This window comes from Rhinolophus hipposideros, assembly GCF_964194185.1.
Source record: "Rhinolophus hipposideros genome assembly, chromosome: 9".
Lineage (NCBI taxonomy): Eukaryota > Metazoa > Chordata > Mammalia > Chiroptera > Rhinolophidae > Rhinolophus > Rhinolophus hipposideros.
Genome location: NC_138055.1, coordinates 86,442,437 through 86,459,293, shown reverse-complemented (window position 1 = coordinate 86,459,293; position 16,857 = coordinate 86,442,437). Strand labels below are relative to the sequence as shown.

Here is a 16,857-nt window from a genome sequence, read left to right as displayed (position 1 = left end):
GTGTGTAGCCAGATCCTTTATTCCATAATTCATTATTTATTATAGTTTATTATTATCCATTATGTTATTTAGTCCATTTACTGTTTTATCAATTTGATAGAGATACTATAGAAAGTAAGTAAATGTTTAACAAGTACGTATTTGAAGGACTCAAAGGGGTCTGCATGTCTTCTACATCTCGTAATGTTAGATATGCCATACCTGTTGTTCAGCATCCATTTCTAGCTTCTACTCTTATTAGAAGATGCCTTTGGATGCTGAGTCTCTCCTCTATGGCTCCAAGTATCCAGAGATGAAGTTAACAGCCACCTCTTGAATACCTTTACCTTTCTCCTCCTAAATAGTCCTCAAACTCAATAGGTCAAAAGTAAACTTATATTTTACTCTCACACCTGATCCTCTTCTTGGGATTCTTACTTCAGGGAGCCCCACTGCCATTGTCCCAGATGCTGACGCTTCCGTCTGTGATGTCCTCTCTGACTCTCAGTCCTAATCAGGAGCTAAAGCCCCTGGCTGCATCTGTCTTCTTTCGCTTCTACTGCCACCCTCCTGCTGTTAGGTATTTGTTTCTCAAACTGGGGTCCAAGGACTCTCCAGGGGTTCCATACAAATATCCTTGAGGAGTTGAGTGTTTTTCATCGTAAGTTTTACAATTTGTACTTTTATGTCCAGGATAACAACATTAACAGGGACATGTTTGGAGTTATCAAGATTTGTCCCTGAGTTCTGCCACTGATTTTGGGGTGTGTGTGTGTGTGTGTGTTGGCTCTGTATTGGACAGGTCCTCTTCTGGGCTCTCATGGTGCTTACGTTTGGCTAAGACTCCACACATTGTTAGAATTGTGTGAGTCTAGCTTTCCCAGTGGACTTGGGGCCAAGGACCGTGTCTGGCTTATTTTTGTGTTTCCAGAACCTAGCTTTGGGCCTGACACCACGTGTGCGCTAATGCTTGTAGTCAGTGTGGATACATTGTTTTGGAGTTGGCTGTCCTCCCATACACATCTCCATGTGTGGCTACTGTTCTTTTAATGTTTATGTAGTATTTAGTCATATTGATAGATAACATTTGGCTTAAACCTAAGTCCCTTATTTTCAGACTTTTGGATTATTTTCATTTGTTAGCTGAATACCCTGTTTCCCCAAAAATAAGACCTAGCTGGACAATCAGCTCTAATCCGTCTTTTGTAACAAAAATTAATATAAGACCCGGTAATCTAATCTAATCTATCCAATCTAATCTAATTTAATTTAATTTAATATGATACCGGGTATAATATAATAAATATAATATAATATAATACCTGGTCTTATATAAGACTGGGACTTATATTAATTTTTGCTCCAAAAGACGCATTAGAGCTGATGGTCCGGCTAGGTCTTATTTTTGTGGAAACACGGTAGTATAGTTAAAAACATCTTTGAACAAAGTTATTTTTCTCTCATCTAAATTGTTTTCTTGGAAATCCCTCAATGGAATTACTAGGTCAAAAGACACAAGCAGTTTTGTTCCTCTTTTGATATGATTCTAGGCTTCTTTTTTTTGATGAAGAAGCTGGACTGAGTTGTAATATATGACCTTTTATGAGGCATGTTTTCTTTCACTTTCATTTAAACTCTCTTTGATTTGGAATCAAACTAGAAAGAACAAATGATGGTTATCTGTCTGCCACTGTGCCATCATTGCTTACCTAGACTATTCTCTCTTCCTCCAGTCTTTACACCTGCAGCCACACCTTTAGAAATGTGTACAGTGTATATTACGTCAGTCTGAGTAATGTTTCAGCAGGCAAATCTAATCATTGAATCCAATCATGCTCAAATGAAGCAGAGCCTGTAAGATAAAGTTCAACTACATGGTCAGGGCTTACAGAGCCCTTAAGACGTGGCTTCTGTTCCTTATCTAGCCTTATCAGTTGGCTGCTGCCCAGATGCCTGCTCTACTCACCCTGCAGGCGCTGTTCTCAGCTGGGAATGTACATGCTGTTCCCTCCATCTGAAGGGAGCCCCCACCCCCTTGCCTGCCTGGCATGGCCTTATTCATTCTTCAAGACTCAGCTGCAAGTCCTAAGTGCTGCCCTCCTCCCAACCCTTACTATCTGCCCCACGCCCATTCTTCCAGAATATTTTCCATCCTTAAGGTTTTTGAAGTCAGTGCTTCCTGACTAAGAAAACATTTGAAAATCACTTGATTGTATGTCCCTAATGTTCCTTCCAATCTTATAATTAATTATCTGACAAACTGACATCCTGTGGTACTGGAGACTAAAATAGATCATAAGATGAATTCTGGCCTTGGAAGTATACATTTGAGAGATGTGTCCAAATCAGCACACCCAGGGTAGTGATGCTGGCCGGAACCATCCCATATGTCTCAAAGAAAATAAATCCATACTCAATAAGCATTTATTGTTGCATAAACCATCACAATGTGCTCACAAAACTAGGAAAAGACACAGCCTCCCCTTGAAGGACTTACACTATTGAGGAGAAACACATCGAACAATTACAGCTCCATGTTCTTCCCCCCAAAAAAGTGCATAATTAAGTAAGCTACAAACTCTGAACATGTCTATATGTGGCAGCAAGGAAAAGCATAAAAGGAGATGGTTCCAAGCAGTGAGAAAATGTATCATGGAGGAGGAAAGAGTTCGAGCTAAGCCTTGAAGACAACAACTAAAGACCAAAAACAAAACACTAAAATACCTTTATAGTTTTAAACTGCTTAAGTTTAAATTTAAAAATAAGATCATGCTGACCTGAAAAACAAACACTTATTTTGTAGCAGGACAGTTTCCTTATCTTCCTTAACTTCCTGCTTCCTTTAATAAAGCTTTTGTCACCTATTTAGAAGCTCTTTTTTAAATTTTTTCATCTTGTCCCTGAGATTGTGAGCTCACTAAGGATAGGAATTTTGTCAGTCATTTTCGTAACCTAGATTTTAATACAGTGACTAGCACATGGCTGGTCCTCAATAAACATTTTCTGAATGAGTAGAACTGCTATTTTAGTTTCCTTATTTATAAGTAGACTAATTATAGGTAAGTCTACTTATTTGTAAATCAAGAATCCATGTATGGTATATATGGTAATTCTCAATTTTCCAGAATATCAGTGTGTCAGAGCCTCCTTTTCCCTCAACCATTTGTGTTTTTTTTTTTTCAAAAAAGAGCAGCAGTTGTAATTGTGCTTATTAACTAAACTGTAAACCCTAGACTGTAAGGTACATGAGGAGATACCTAATTTACCATCATATTCCCAGAGCTTAGTACTCATACCTGACACCCAGTAAGCACTCAGTAATTATTTGTTGAATGAATCAGTTGATGAATGAATGAAATTTTGAGAAAAGGCACTACCCATGTGGCATGTTACAAGCCTGGACAGGTAGGAATTCACTGCATTTATATGTACGTATCTGCCCTAATTTATTCACCATTCTGCTGATGTTTCCATTTAACTCACTGCTTTTCTTGATAATCTCTGTGCTGTCTTCCACCTCTACCATCCAGATTCTGAGGGAGATGACGTGGAGATGTCAGCTCCAAGCAGGAAGCTAAGACCTTGGTGTAGTTGGCAAGGGAATGCCTTTGCCCCCCAACTGGGAAGCGGCCAGTCTCTAGGGCTGGCCTCCTCATTTGTCTCCAAACGTCAAATCTCAATCAGCGGACATCCTGTTGTTCTGGGGACACATAAATCCTATCTGCATGACCGAGCTGATTTACAGAGCCATGATGTTATGCAGAGCCTGCTGCCAAAACCTGAGGGGCCATTCTGAGGGAAACACTTCGTTCTGGAGGAGAGCGGTCACGTCTCCTTTCTCTGTGTTGAATCTCCTTAGGATGTGTGTCTCATTTCTTGGTATCCAGGGGAGAATTTGTGTTTTTGACCATAGCCTATTCCATCTGCTACCTAGTTTCTGCCTTGAATTGTTAGTCCTATTAAAAAGCTTTATAAAGGAATAAATAACCGAGGTAGAAATTAATGGAGGGGAGGGAGTAACATGGTGTTGGGAAGAAAAGGAATTATCTTCAGGTGTGTATGAGAATGATGCCAGACAGAGGAAGACTTAACAACAACAACAAACAAACAAACCTGGAATGGCAGCAAAACCTGCTACTTGGTTCATTAAAAAGGTGTTATGCCTTTGTCATGCAGGGTGTCAGGCGGGGTCTCTGCTCCCGCTCCCCACATAAGGACGCAGGACATGGTGAGGCCAAAAAGGAACACCCACGGAGCCATAGGTAGGGGAGTCATACCATTATATTCTCGCTGGCGGCTGGGCTGGAGACACAGGAAGCAGCAGCCACACGATCCGCAACCCGCTGTCCACTTGTCTCTGCCAACCCACCTCACTTGCTAGCTGCAATCTGCCTCTCTGCAATCTGCAAGCCACACTCCGCCACACCTTGCTAGCTTAGCCACGGCAGCCGATGGCCAACCAGTCACAGCTGAGGGCCATCTACTACCTGAGCCAGCACCTTTCCATGTGAGGCCGAGAGCCTGGAAACTGCTCCCTGGGGCTCCGTCCCCACAACATTCTCAATGACCTACTTCCAGACGTACGACGTCTATTAAAGCCTTGCTGTGTGAAAGCTATCATCTTACTTGGGAATAGAATGAATTGAGCCAGTACTGTATTTATTACAGCTGTTGTCAATGCCGACTGCCCTCACATGCATTCTTATGACTGTTTTTCTGGAGAACGCTGACTAGTACAGCAGCCTTGCCGCCCTGAGCACTGTTTAGCTTTAGCTGCAGGGCTCGCTGGAGCCAACAGTGCCCAGCAGGCAGAGGTCAGGGTCCGAGTGTCTAAGTGGCAGAGGCTGACATATCTGTACCACAAGGCGTGCTGCACCCACATGGCAGGTGGTGCAAAATGAGGCTGACTTCTGTGTCAGGACAAGGGTGAGAAGCTAGTTACAGGGGCAAGTGAACAGTGATTGCTTGGCACATAGGAGAAAGCTGAATATTGAATGAAAGAGGACCAGGAAGGGCAGAGGAGGTCAAGGGCTTGGGTCTGACATACATGTAGTGTTTCTCTCACTCTGTATCCAAGGCCGTTGGCTCTGACATTCAGGAAAAGCTGCTGTACTAGTCAGGGTTCTCCAGAGAAACAGCCCAATAGGATATGTATATAGGAGATTTATTATAGGAATTGGCCTGTGCAGTTACGGAGTCCACGTCCCATGGTCTTCTGTCTGCTAGCTGGAGAACAGGGAAGCCAGTGGTGTAGTGATTCAGTCCCAGTCTGAAGGCCTGAGAACTGGCTGATAGCCTAAGTCCTGATCTGAGTCTGAAATCCAGAGAACCAGCAACACTGATGTGAGCTCCAAGGGCAAGTGGACGTCTCAGCTTAAGCAGAGAGAGCCAATTTGTCCTTCTGGCTTTTTGTTCTTTTCAGAATGAGGCTAACTGATTGGATGAGGCCCACCTACATTGGGGAGGGCTATCTGCTTTACTCAGTTCATCAGTTCAAATACTAATCTCTTCCAGAAACAGCCTCGCAGACACACCTAGAAATAACATTTACCAGTTACCTGGGTATCCTTTAGCCCAGTCCAGTTGACACATAAAAATAACCATCACAGCTAATTCATTCTTAAGTGCCTATACGAACTCATATGTGTATTTCTAGAGCCCACTCCCTCTCCACCATGAGCACTGCAGAAAAGGCCAGGCTCGGGCAGCACGAAGGACAAGTGTGAGGTGAAGGCTGTGGATAAGGATTGGGGGAAAAGGACACATGTAGAATGGATGGATGATTGTTGTTTGGGCCTGCGTGAATTTAGACTTCTCCAGCTACTTAGAAGAAAGGAGATCTTTTTATTCTGTCCTTGTTTGTCATACTCCCACCCAAGGAAGAGGGCAAAACATATTTTGGACGAGCAATGAGCAAATCAGACATAACACTTAAGGGCGGTGAGATGGGGAAGGTAGAGAGTGGGCTGGGGTGTTGGTTGGATCAGGTGTGCTGTTTATCTCTTTTGTGATTCTGGACACGTGAGGATGTGTGATTTAAGGGAAAGATACGAGATTAGGAGGCAGAAGTCCAGGGTTCTAGTCCTGAATCTGCCATGAACAAATTCATGGTCACCAGAATTGAATCTGGAGCATATCACTGGGATGTGGGGCTTTTCGATTGTTTAGAAAACAATGAGGTTGGTTTTCAAACATAGGATACACATGGAATTTTCCTCAGTCTGAAGCAAAATTGACAATAAGAAAATGACAATGATTGTTGGCTAATCATGAAACTAAGCGTATTCAACTTAATGGATCCTCCTGTTGTTCTAAGATTGGGTATGTCCTAATTCTTTTGATGTTAAATTCTTTTATGAAGTGATTGTGAAAGTAGACGGGGGTTGGATTTTTATTTTTTATTTTTTTAGTTTTTTTAGGATTTTTATTTTTTAATGACTTGGCAAAATAAAAAGTTGGCAACATTGTTTTAATCCCTTAAATTCTTTTAAAATTTTACTGATACACAAACCATTAAAATGCTCAAACCGGAAAACCTTTAAAGTTCCTTTCCGTTCTAACCGTTGGGGATTCTAACCTTTTCTTGCCGCTTGGAACCGTGAGGTGGAGAACTTGTGTCAGCTTATGTTTGCATCCTGAAACAAGCTGTGTTCCTGCCTGGAGAACTCATAGTGCCTGTAGTAAGTATTACAGATGCTTCAACATTTTCTTCGACTGAAACAAAACCATAAGCATTACTTTAAATCTTCTTTGACCAAAGATTAGAACTGAAATAGTGCAGAAACACTCTGTTATACATTGTTAGTTGGAGGATGAATCGGCCTAGTGGAGGGGTCAGCAAACATTTTTTATAAAGGAACAGATCATAAATACTTTGTTATGGGTCCCATGAGGTCTCTGTCATACTATTTTATTCCCTCCTCTCTCTCTCTCTTTTTTTTAAACAACTCAATAAAAATGCAAAAACACTTAACTCGTGGGCGGGATTTGGCCTGTGGATCATAATTTGCCAACCCTCGTTCTAGTGTTTCTGGAAGGGTTTGGCTTTATCTCTCCACGTTACTGATGAGTAGTTACCCACAGGCTGAGCAGTCCACTCGCAGGAATTTACCCTGCAGATAGGCTTGCACCTGTGCAAAATGGCCTGGGCACAAAGTTTCACGTCGTGGTATTGTTAGAAATACCAAAGTACTAGAAGCAACCTAAAAATTCATTAATAAGAACTGGTCAAATAATAGAATATCCATACAGCAGAATATGATGTAGTCTTTTAAAAGAATACAGCAGCTCTTTATAGAATAATACCTGAGATACACCCTTAAGAGGGAAAAAGGCAAGGTGCAAAACAATGTTTTTATAGTACCATTTCTTAGTTTACAAAGAATAGTGTATGTGTGTGTACCTGTATGTACACACACACATACACAAGTGCTTGAACTTCTTAGATGTATAGGATACTGGTAACTATGGCTGTCACTGAGGAGAGTAATTGAGTATCTCATAGGGAAACTTTTTACTTATATTATTTTGCACCTTATGATTTAGCACCATGTGCATGTGTCACTATTCAAAAAATAAATTTTGTTTTTAAAAAAGAACCAAAATGGGGTACCTAGTTAGCTCAGTTGGTTAGAGCGTGGAGCTGGTAGTATTAAGGTTGCCGGTTCGATCGCCACATGGGCCACTGTGAGCTGTGCCCTCCTTAAAAAAAAATAAAAAAAATAAAAATAAAGTTAATTAAGAAAGAACTGAAATGGAGAAAAGAATGGTAATTCTCAATGTGAGCAAAATCAAAGATGTTACTGCTTGAAATAGACCTGAGTCTTTTTTCAATCACAAGTGAACCTACACTGCCTCAAAAAGTGTCCACATTTGGTTCCCTTCACATGAAGGTACTTTGACTGAAAAATAACAGCCTTTGTCAGCTTTTGATCATTGAAGGTGGTAGAATACCCATCTTGAGAAGTTGGCTTTAAGGTTATGTTGTTCGAGTGTTCCTTCTGATTTTTAAAATTGTGAGCAGTCACACTACGAGATCACTTGAAGAATGAATATTTGTGAAGAGAGTTTATCTTGGTAACAGAATGAAATCCGTAGCTGGCCGTGTTGGTGCTGGAAGGCTCACTGAGGCTCGTCTAACCCCCGGGTTTGATCAGTGTCCCAGACGAGACAGCTAACAGTGGCGAAGCCTTTAACTCAGACTCGCTGACATGGAGAAGCGACATGGAACACCTCTGGCAGGTGTTGCTCTGTAAGTCCCAACCTTTCTTTTTCTCTGTTGCTGACTCACTAGAAGGCAGAGGTTTGGAATACGGTTCCCCAGTGGTCACCGCTGTGTCTCTGTGGTCTGCTGTGGTGTCTCTGTTCTCCCGCTTCCCTTCCGTCCCCGCTGGGACAGCTTTAAACGGCTCACTTCTCCGTTATGCTTCTTACCCTGGTGACAAGGCCCCGCTGCTTTTTTGCGCCCTTCCCTGAGAGCTAAAGTGTTGGAATAAAAAACAGCACTGTCTCTTATGGAGGGAAAGGGTGACTTGTGACCAGACCCTGGGGTAGCGAGAAGATGTAAGAGGCTAAGCGTGCAGGGTCACTGAGGTTTAGACTTAGTGAGCTGGAGACAGAGAAGATAGAGTGTGGTAGACTGCAAACGTGGCCAGTTTTCCACCTCTCCCTACAGCCATGCCTTTTTCAGCTCTCCCACCTCTCCCTATAGCCATGCCTTTTCACGAGAGGCAGAGTATTTCCTCACCCTCGAGTCTGACCTGGCCTTGTGACTGGTTCTGGCCAGTAGAGTGCTGCCGTAGTGATGAGTGGTGTGCCAGTTCCAAGCTTATGCCTCAAGAGGAATGGCATGTTTCTGATGGCTCTCTGACACTCCACCATTGCCATGACGACGTTTTTGGAGCAGAGCCAAAAGAGCCTAGTTTTCCCAGCCTATGGACTTCCTACATTTGCAAACAGCCAGCTGACCCCAGGGTGATAATTATTCCAGGGCAAGTCGTCCCAGCCAAGGTCAGCAGAGCCACCGAAGTGACCACCACACCAACAGTAAGAGCTATACGCACTGTTATATGCCAGTGCTGGTTTTGGATTGCTGTTTCTGCAGCATTATTGTGAAAATACATACAGATGGCATGGTAGGGAGTGGACTGGTGGCGGGCTCTGTGTTCAGACATGGAGAAACCAAAGTTTTCTTTCCCCTCCTTTATAACACTGTCTGAAACATGAGAAACTGATTCTGGTACAATAGAAGAAATCAAAAGAAAACAACAAGGAAAGCAGGAAAGGAAAGCAGCAGGAAAGTATTGCATAGCTGCAGTACTCTAAAGGGAAAACAAGCCTTCAGGCAAGGACTATATCTAGCAGGTGCTGTGGAAAGGTCAGTATACCATGACACTGGCATTTGAAAGACCACCCTCTCTTCCTTCTCTATAAACTGTTTAATGTAATCTGTTGGGATTTTCCCTCATTTTGCCAAGGGGTAATGGGTTGCTATTACAATATTACTAATGAACTTATTTCAATTCCCAAATATCAGGTAGTTACCATGTTACACAAATGTGATCACACTTAAGTAGAAGTGCTGCCCAAGTAATGCGATTTTTGAAAACTTGATAAAGCACATGAAAAAGTTAAAGGAACTCTAATTGAAGAATCATTGAGGCTGTTGGCATAACATTTTATCCCAGGAATATGAACATTGTTTTAGGAAGTATGGAAATAGACCGTATAGTCAGTTTTTCCAGTAAAACAAGCCATATGCACACCCATTCTTAATTTAAAAAAAAATAAAATTTTTAGAAAAATAGGATATTTCTTTAGCATGATTTAAGTATACTGTAAGCCAGACAGGAAAATGTGTGTATGTACATGCACACATGCACATGTATCTTAAACCAACATCTAATGTCATATTTAGTAGGAAACACTAGAGATTTCCTAAAATTAAAAAAAATAACCAAGATGATATTCATTATTGTTCTGTCATTGCTTGCCAGTGCAATAAAGCATGAAACATGTATTCAAAGTGTGCTAATAATTGGAAGAATAGAGGTTTTAAAAAATAAACAACATAATTACTGACCAGTAAAGACAAGCAAATGTGTGGTAATACTCTGGAGTCAGAGCTCAGTAAACTTGTGGGTATATACATGAGGAGCAATAGCTATATTATATACCAGCAACAATCTGTTAGCTATAATGGGAAAAACGCTCCTTCACAATAGCCACGAAAAGTGTAAAACCCACAGAAAACACAACACATTGCTGGACTTACGTAAACAAAGAAGTGTACGAGGAGATATTTTTAAAACTTTGAACACATGAGAACTCCATCAGGTTTCTGGGTGTTAAAACACTGAATATTTTACATGTGTCATTTCCCCCCAGTTGTTTTATAGATTTCACATAAGCCTGTAGAGTGCGGAAGGATAGGTTCATTGCTACAGGCTTTCTGGGAGCTCAGTTTGGTAATGTGCAAGGAAAACTTTGAAAGAGTCTCTGTCCTTTTGGCCTCAAGAAATAGAAAACCTGGCTAAAAATGATTTAAACAATGAAAGGTCTCGTTGTCCAGAGGTGGAGTGTTTCCTGGGACCTCAGTGGCTCAACACCACCACCAAGGACATGGTCTTTGCTTTCCCTGCCGTGCCACCCTCAGTTGAATGGCCGGTCGCTTGAGGCCTGACTCCTGAGAATCACAAGGTGGCTGCATCATTTCCAGCAAGACATCCTCGCTCACTGATACCTGGAGTTGAGAAAAGGGACAATTCCTTCCTGCATGGGTGTCTTTTTATACGGGGAACTTTCTCCAAAGCTCCCAAAGACTTCTCATATCTCGCAGGCCAGAATGGCATTAAGTTGCCACTACAAAAATAGGTGGTCGGCTGGATTAGGTTGTAACTGTGACTAATCAAGAGTCTCTCATCTTTCCTTTATGGGGAGAGGCCCCTGCTCTGAGGATATGGTAGAGCATGGGGTGAAAAACGAACAAATGGGTCTCTGCCAGTAAGGGGTGGGGGTGTGTATGTGTGTCTCAGTGTGTGTATGATGTGTGTGTTTGTGTGTGTGTGTGTGTGTGTGTACTGGCTTTGAGTAGACAACCAGCAGTCCATACTCTTTGAATCAGGAATTTCGGTTCTAGAAGCTCATTCTAAAGAAACCATGGAAGTGAATAAAGCTTTCTGTGCTGAACTAGATGGTATTATTTACAATAATAAAAACATTATTAGGTATATAGTTATAGAACTGCAAAATATATGGCACAGGTTTAAATTATTGTACATCCATGACACACAATATTATGAAACCATTAAAAAACATGTTTTCATGGCATAAAAAAGCTATAGAGTGTTTGAGGGGGGAGCAAGTTATAGAATTATAATTAAATGGATCCATTTTCATTCACCCATACACACTGAAGATTGGGAGGACATACAGCACAGCATTGTCTTTCTTCTAGTGATAAATTATGGGTAATTTTCTCCTGTTCTGTATTTCTGACCTTTCTGCAATAATTATGTAATACTTTTAAGATTAGAAAACCTAATATCATGTTTCCACGAAAATAAGTCCTAGCTGGACCATCAGTTAATGCATCTTTTGGAGCAAAAATTAATGTAAGATCCGGTCTTATTTTACTATAGTGTAAGACAGGGTCTTATCTAACATGATATAAGACCAGGTCTTATATTCATTTTTGCTCCAAAAGACGCATTAGAGCTGATGGTCTGGCTAGGTCTTATTTTCGGGGAAAACACGGTAGCATTAAAATCACACTGTATCCATTAGATTTTGCTGTATAGCAAACTGTTCCAAAATTTAGTGACTTTACTTAGCTTGTCATTCTGTAGGCCAACGGCTTGGGCTGGGCTGAGGTCGGCAGTTCTTACGCTCTTGGCTGGGGTCACTGACGTATCTGAGTTAGCTACTGGGTTGGCTGGGGGCTGGCTAGGGGCCCTCATCTTCAGACGAGCTTGATGGCGGTGGAGCAGGGTTCCAGGAGTGAGCAGAAGTGCACAGAGGCCTCTTGGGCTTGAGTTCAGAATGGCACACTGTCAATTCTGCCACATTCTATTGGCCTAAGCACGTTACAGGGCCAGCCCCGCTTCAAGGCGCGGGGAAGTAATACCTTCCCCACTGGCATGCCTTTGGTGAACAAAGCTGCATAACCATGTTAAATAAGGGATATGAATACGAGAGGGGTAGGGAATATGGAAGCATTATGCAAGCAACGTCGCTGCATCTTAAAAATATAAAACAAAACAAATAAGCCTTACCCAAAGATTACTGAAATAAACTATGAAGTGAAGGGCGTATATTTAGGTGATGAGAACTTTCAAATGTTTCCATTCAAGGTCATTGGGAAGATTTTATCTTTTCTTCTCACTCATGGCTGGTTGAGAGTTTAGTGGCCGCATATCTTTTGAGATTGCACTAAGCAATTAAGCTGTTTTTAGAAAGAGAGAGGGGCCAGCAAAATCCTCTCTGTAAATGAATTAATATTGATGCACACTCAGAATTTGTCCTTTGGGTGTATCCGTAACTCAACCTGTGTGGGTCTTGGTGAAGTGCTAGGTGATGGGACCACAGCCAGAAGCAACAGGCCGGAGCCTCACATGTTTTCATCTTGTTCCCCATAGGAATGGAGTTTAGAGAAGTTCCTTGGTGGACGGGCTCCACTGAAGAATTACGAGGATGCATTCCATTCCTTCTTGATGTGTAACCATCAGGCTGTGGCATTAGTAGATTGTGGATAACTGAGAGGCCTTGTGATGCTTCTCAAACTGGGGGTGACAGGGCACATGTAGAGGTTTTGGGGGGACCTGAAGCCTTAGCGTAAGCATGATGCGTCTTGCTGGGGCATCGCTGTAGTGTCACTTTTCACCTTTTGTATTTTGAAGTCACCTTAGATTTACTGAAGAGTTGCAAATGCAGTATAGAGAGTTGTATATCCTCACTGGGCTTCCCCTAATGTTAACAGCTTACATAACCATGGCTCGTTTGTCAACACTAAGAGATGTACATTGGTACAATACTGTTAACTGTAGTGAGTAACTACAGATTTTATTCAGATTTCCCATTTTCCTGCTACTGTTCTTTCCTGTTCCAGGATCCAGTTCATGTTGTGTTCAGACATCGTGTCCTTATTCTCCTCCAGTGTGTTGGTAGTGTCCTCGTCCCTTGTCTTATACGACCTTGACACTTTGGAAGAGTGGTGATCAGGTACTTCGTAGAATGTGCTCTGATCTGGGTTTGTCTAGTGTTTTGTTATGATTAGGCTGAGGTCCTGGATTTGGGGGAAAGAGTACAATGGTGGCAATGTGCCCTTGTCATCGCGTCATGCCAGGGAGCACATGAAGTCAGCGTGACAACACTGGTGATGGGAACCTTGATCACTTGGTTATGAGGTATCTGCCAGGTATCAGTACTGTAAAGTTACTATTGCTCCCTGTTCTCAATCTGTTCTTTGGAAGAGGATCACTGAGCCTACCCCACAATCCAAGGGAGCGAGGGGATTTAAGCTCCACCTCCCAGAGGGAGGAGTATCAAACAATGTGTGGGCGTGTCTTAAAACTACCTCAGTAATTAATAATGCTTTATTCATCTGTCTTAATATTTTGGGGACAATGTTCTAAGACTGCAAATATTCATAGTTTCACCCATTAGTCCCAACAGTCCACCGTGGCAGGGTCACCGTTTGGATTGAGACTTTTCCTGTTATTGCCCCTTAGAAGAGGTGAGGAGTCACCCTGTCCACCACAGCTGACTTTGATTCAGCCTTCTGGATTACCTTGCATGTTGATGTCTGCCAAGGAGGAGCCGGGGGATTGGATTGGCGCTTTCACATTGAGCAGTGGAGAGTGCTGCCCAGTTTGCCGGCAGTGATGAGGGCCAGAAGGGGCAACCATCCAGGTGAGCACCCTCTTGTTCTGGCGCTTTCACTGTGAAGGTTTACGACCTTGGGCAGGGCCCTGAACAATGCTCTCGGGATAGTGTGTTCTGTTACCTGACTTGGACAGGCACAGAGAGTCCTCCTTTCTGCCTCTGTTTCTCATCTGTGAAGTCCGGGAACTGTGGGAGATCAGAATGAACCTTAACACGCTGTGACCCTAGGTTGCTGCAGCAGGTGGGAAAGATGCAGAGGTGCTGGGCTGGGGGAAAGGGTGCTCGTTCAGCTGATCACAGGGTAGGCGGGCCCTGAGCAGCCGCTGGGAGGGCCAGGATACTGCCTTCTGCGCTCTGTTCTGTGCATTGTCTTCTGTTTTTTCTGTTCTGCTCTTCTGTCTCTTGTCTGTCTGCCCCTGCATGTGAGCTACAAGGACTCTCTGCCAAAGAGGTAATCTAAGATCTCAAGCTGGAAGAATGTGGGGACTGAGGACAAGCCAGAGATTTACAAAGCGAGATACCTGGGTTAACTCAGTTTCCTTGGACCCCACGGGGAGTCCTTTCTGGGTTCTGGTTTGTGGCTGTCAGTGGCCCCAGAGGCAGCAGATCTATTTCTCCCACCTAAACGCTGAAAAGCAGGAAATTCTTGGTCTTCTCCGGTATCAGACAGCCTGTCTCAGCCTTGTCCCCAGTAGGCGGCCACAGTGTCTCTTTTCCAGCCGTTTTGATCTTTTGCTTTTTAGTTTTGGTGACTGATCTATATTCCAGCCAGGTTAGGAAAGTGGGCTGCTGTTTCGTTTTCTCCAGGATTCTCTTTTCCCCTTTTTTTTCTGGGCCTTCACAGTCTCTCTCATTTAAACCAGGGACTGCTGAAGTCATCACTCCCCTTTTCGATTTGAAATTCATTTCTGTTTTATAGAGCTCTGCCCCTCATTGAGCCAATATGTTCAGGCGTCATCTTTCACATCGCTTGGTGGTTTGAGGTTCCCCTGCTCTCCATCTCTTGGTCTCCCTTCCCACACACAGGCCCAGCTGCTTAGGGCTCTACCTGCCACCCCCCCACACACACGCCCTCATAGATGCTCTGTAATAGCCTCTTGGCCATTTGAGACCTGGCCTGGTGTCAAGTTTCTTTTTTAACAGCAGTCTTTAAAACCTACAATTATTTTGATTTCTAAAGTAATGCATGTCTACTGCATAAGACTTAGGAATAGAGAAGACAATAAAAATCACCCATAATCCACTGCTCAGGGAATGGCTGTTAATGTTTCTTTCATTTTCTTTCACTCTCTTTTTGAAGTATCTGTATGTGTGTAGGTATGATTAGTCAACATAATTGGAGTCCTATTATACCTAACGTTTTATAACCTGTTCTTGTTTTGCTTTGGTTTTCCCACTTGCCAATGTTAACATGATTTTTGGTATGTCTTTAATTTTTTTGAAGTTAACGGATGTCCTGCTTATTAAATGACCACACAGTCACTTTCTGCCTTTTTCTTATAATCCCCAAGGTTGTCATTTTCGTTTCCCTGTGTTTTAGGATGATGATGATGATGAATTACATAGTGCTTACATCAGGCACTGTTTTAGAAACTGTATTGGTACATTTCATCCTCGGGATAGTCTTCAACGTTGGTGCTGTTATTAGCCCCTTGCGGTGTATGAGGAAACCGAGGTTGAGAAACTCCTAAAGTCACTCAGTCGGTAAGGGACAGAACTGGATTTGAATCTTGTTGGCTCTGAAGCCATATTTCTAGCTCTCTTGATGTTCCCCTTGTGAACATGTTCTTTCTGGGTCACGTGCATGCCCTTTAGTGGAGAGGGTAATTTGTAACCTAGAGCAATGGTATTTTCCAGTCTTTGTGGATCAATCTGGGTGTTAGTCTTGGCTCAGCCACTTCCATGCTCTGTGACCTTTGGTAAATTATTTCACCGCTTGGGCCCCTATGGGCCTTCTCAGCTGTAAAGGTCTGTGACTGTAGTGGAGAAAGCAGGACAGAGGCAGCACTGGAGGACACATCCACAATGACAACATTATTACCCACTCAGTTTTCGGGGGCTGTTACATTGGGCCCCAGTCAACATTCCCATGAGGAAGATGCTTTCCTCCCCATTTTATGGAGCAGGAGGTAGGAGATGCCCAGAACAAGTCCCCACAGAGGCCGGGAGGTTTTCTTGGATGCTAAGCGAAGGCAGTCCTCATGACAGGTAAATCCCATGACATACTTCCTTTGCTTGTGTTGAGGTCTTGGGGCTTCTGTGGCCAGCCAGCAGGTGTGGAGACTGAAGGGCATGTGTCCCTCCTTGGTGCAGGTGCAGCCGCCCCGTGCCACCATTGCCGGTGTCTTGTCCCTAATGTTTTCCAAGGTGTGTGGCTAGAAGGATGTGCTGGAAAACTTGGCTTCTTTAGGGGCAGTGTGTGCTGGTGGGCTAGTGGGATGGGATGGCCAGGGCAGAGGTGACCACTGTACTTTTCCCGACATAGGTGACAAGGTGTGGTTCGTTGGCACCACAGATATTTTTCCTGCCCCCCTCTTCCCCCACTCACTCCTGCAGAAAGAAAAGGAGAACTGGAAGAAGACGCTTGTCTTACAGAATAGAAAGTTCACCCCCTTCAGTTTCCCTTCCCTTTTCATCTAGACTTAAAAACAGAAAAAAAAAAAAAGGAAAAAAAAAGCCAGGGGTTTTTGGACTTGGCTGGCTTCCAGCTGTGACACAGGAAGAGCCAGTAGTGGACCGTGGCCCTTGCTTTACTCATTACTGTGTGGGTGCTGGTAATGGTGCTTTCGTGCTAGCTCCTCGGGCAGATGGCTTTATTTTTCTATTGTTATTTCCCCGTTTGCCGGACATCTCTGAGGAGATGCTGACATTTTCTTCTTTGTCTAGCTCTCCTAGAAACAAATAAGAGAAATGTGCATACTTCAGTTTTGTTTTTCTGTTGTTGACTTGGAAAATGTCTCTCTTCGCTGAGGTATGGGACAACTTTCCAGGCAAACG

At 43.1% G+C, this 16,857-nt stretch overlaps 1 protein-coding gene across 3 annotated transcripts in view; it reads left to right on the top strand.

Moving 5' to 3' along the window:
- The window catches only part of TMCC3 (transmembrane and coiled-coil domain family 3), a 245,547-nt gene that overhangs the window by 14,980 nt on the left and 213,710 nt on the right, over positions 1-16,857 (top strand). Inside the window, exon 1 of one of the 3 annotated variants that reach the window (XM_081061190.1) lies at positions 15,841-16,068. The exons of the other annotated variants lie outside the window; for them this stretch is intronic. The gene's annotated coding sequence lies outside the window, so the exon portion shown is untranslated. Of the gene's footprint in view, positions 1-15,840; positions 16,069-16,857 lie in introns of those variants that run through there. 3 annotated transcript variants of the gene reach the window in all.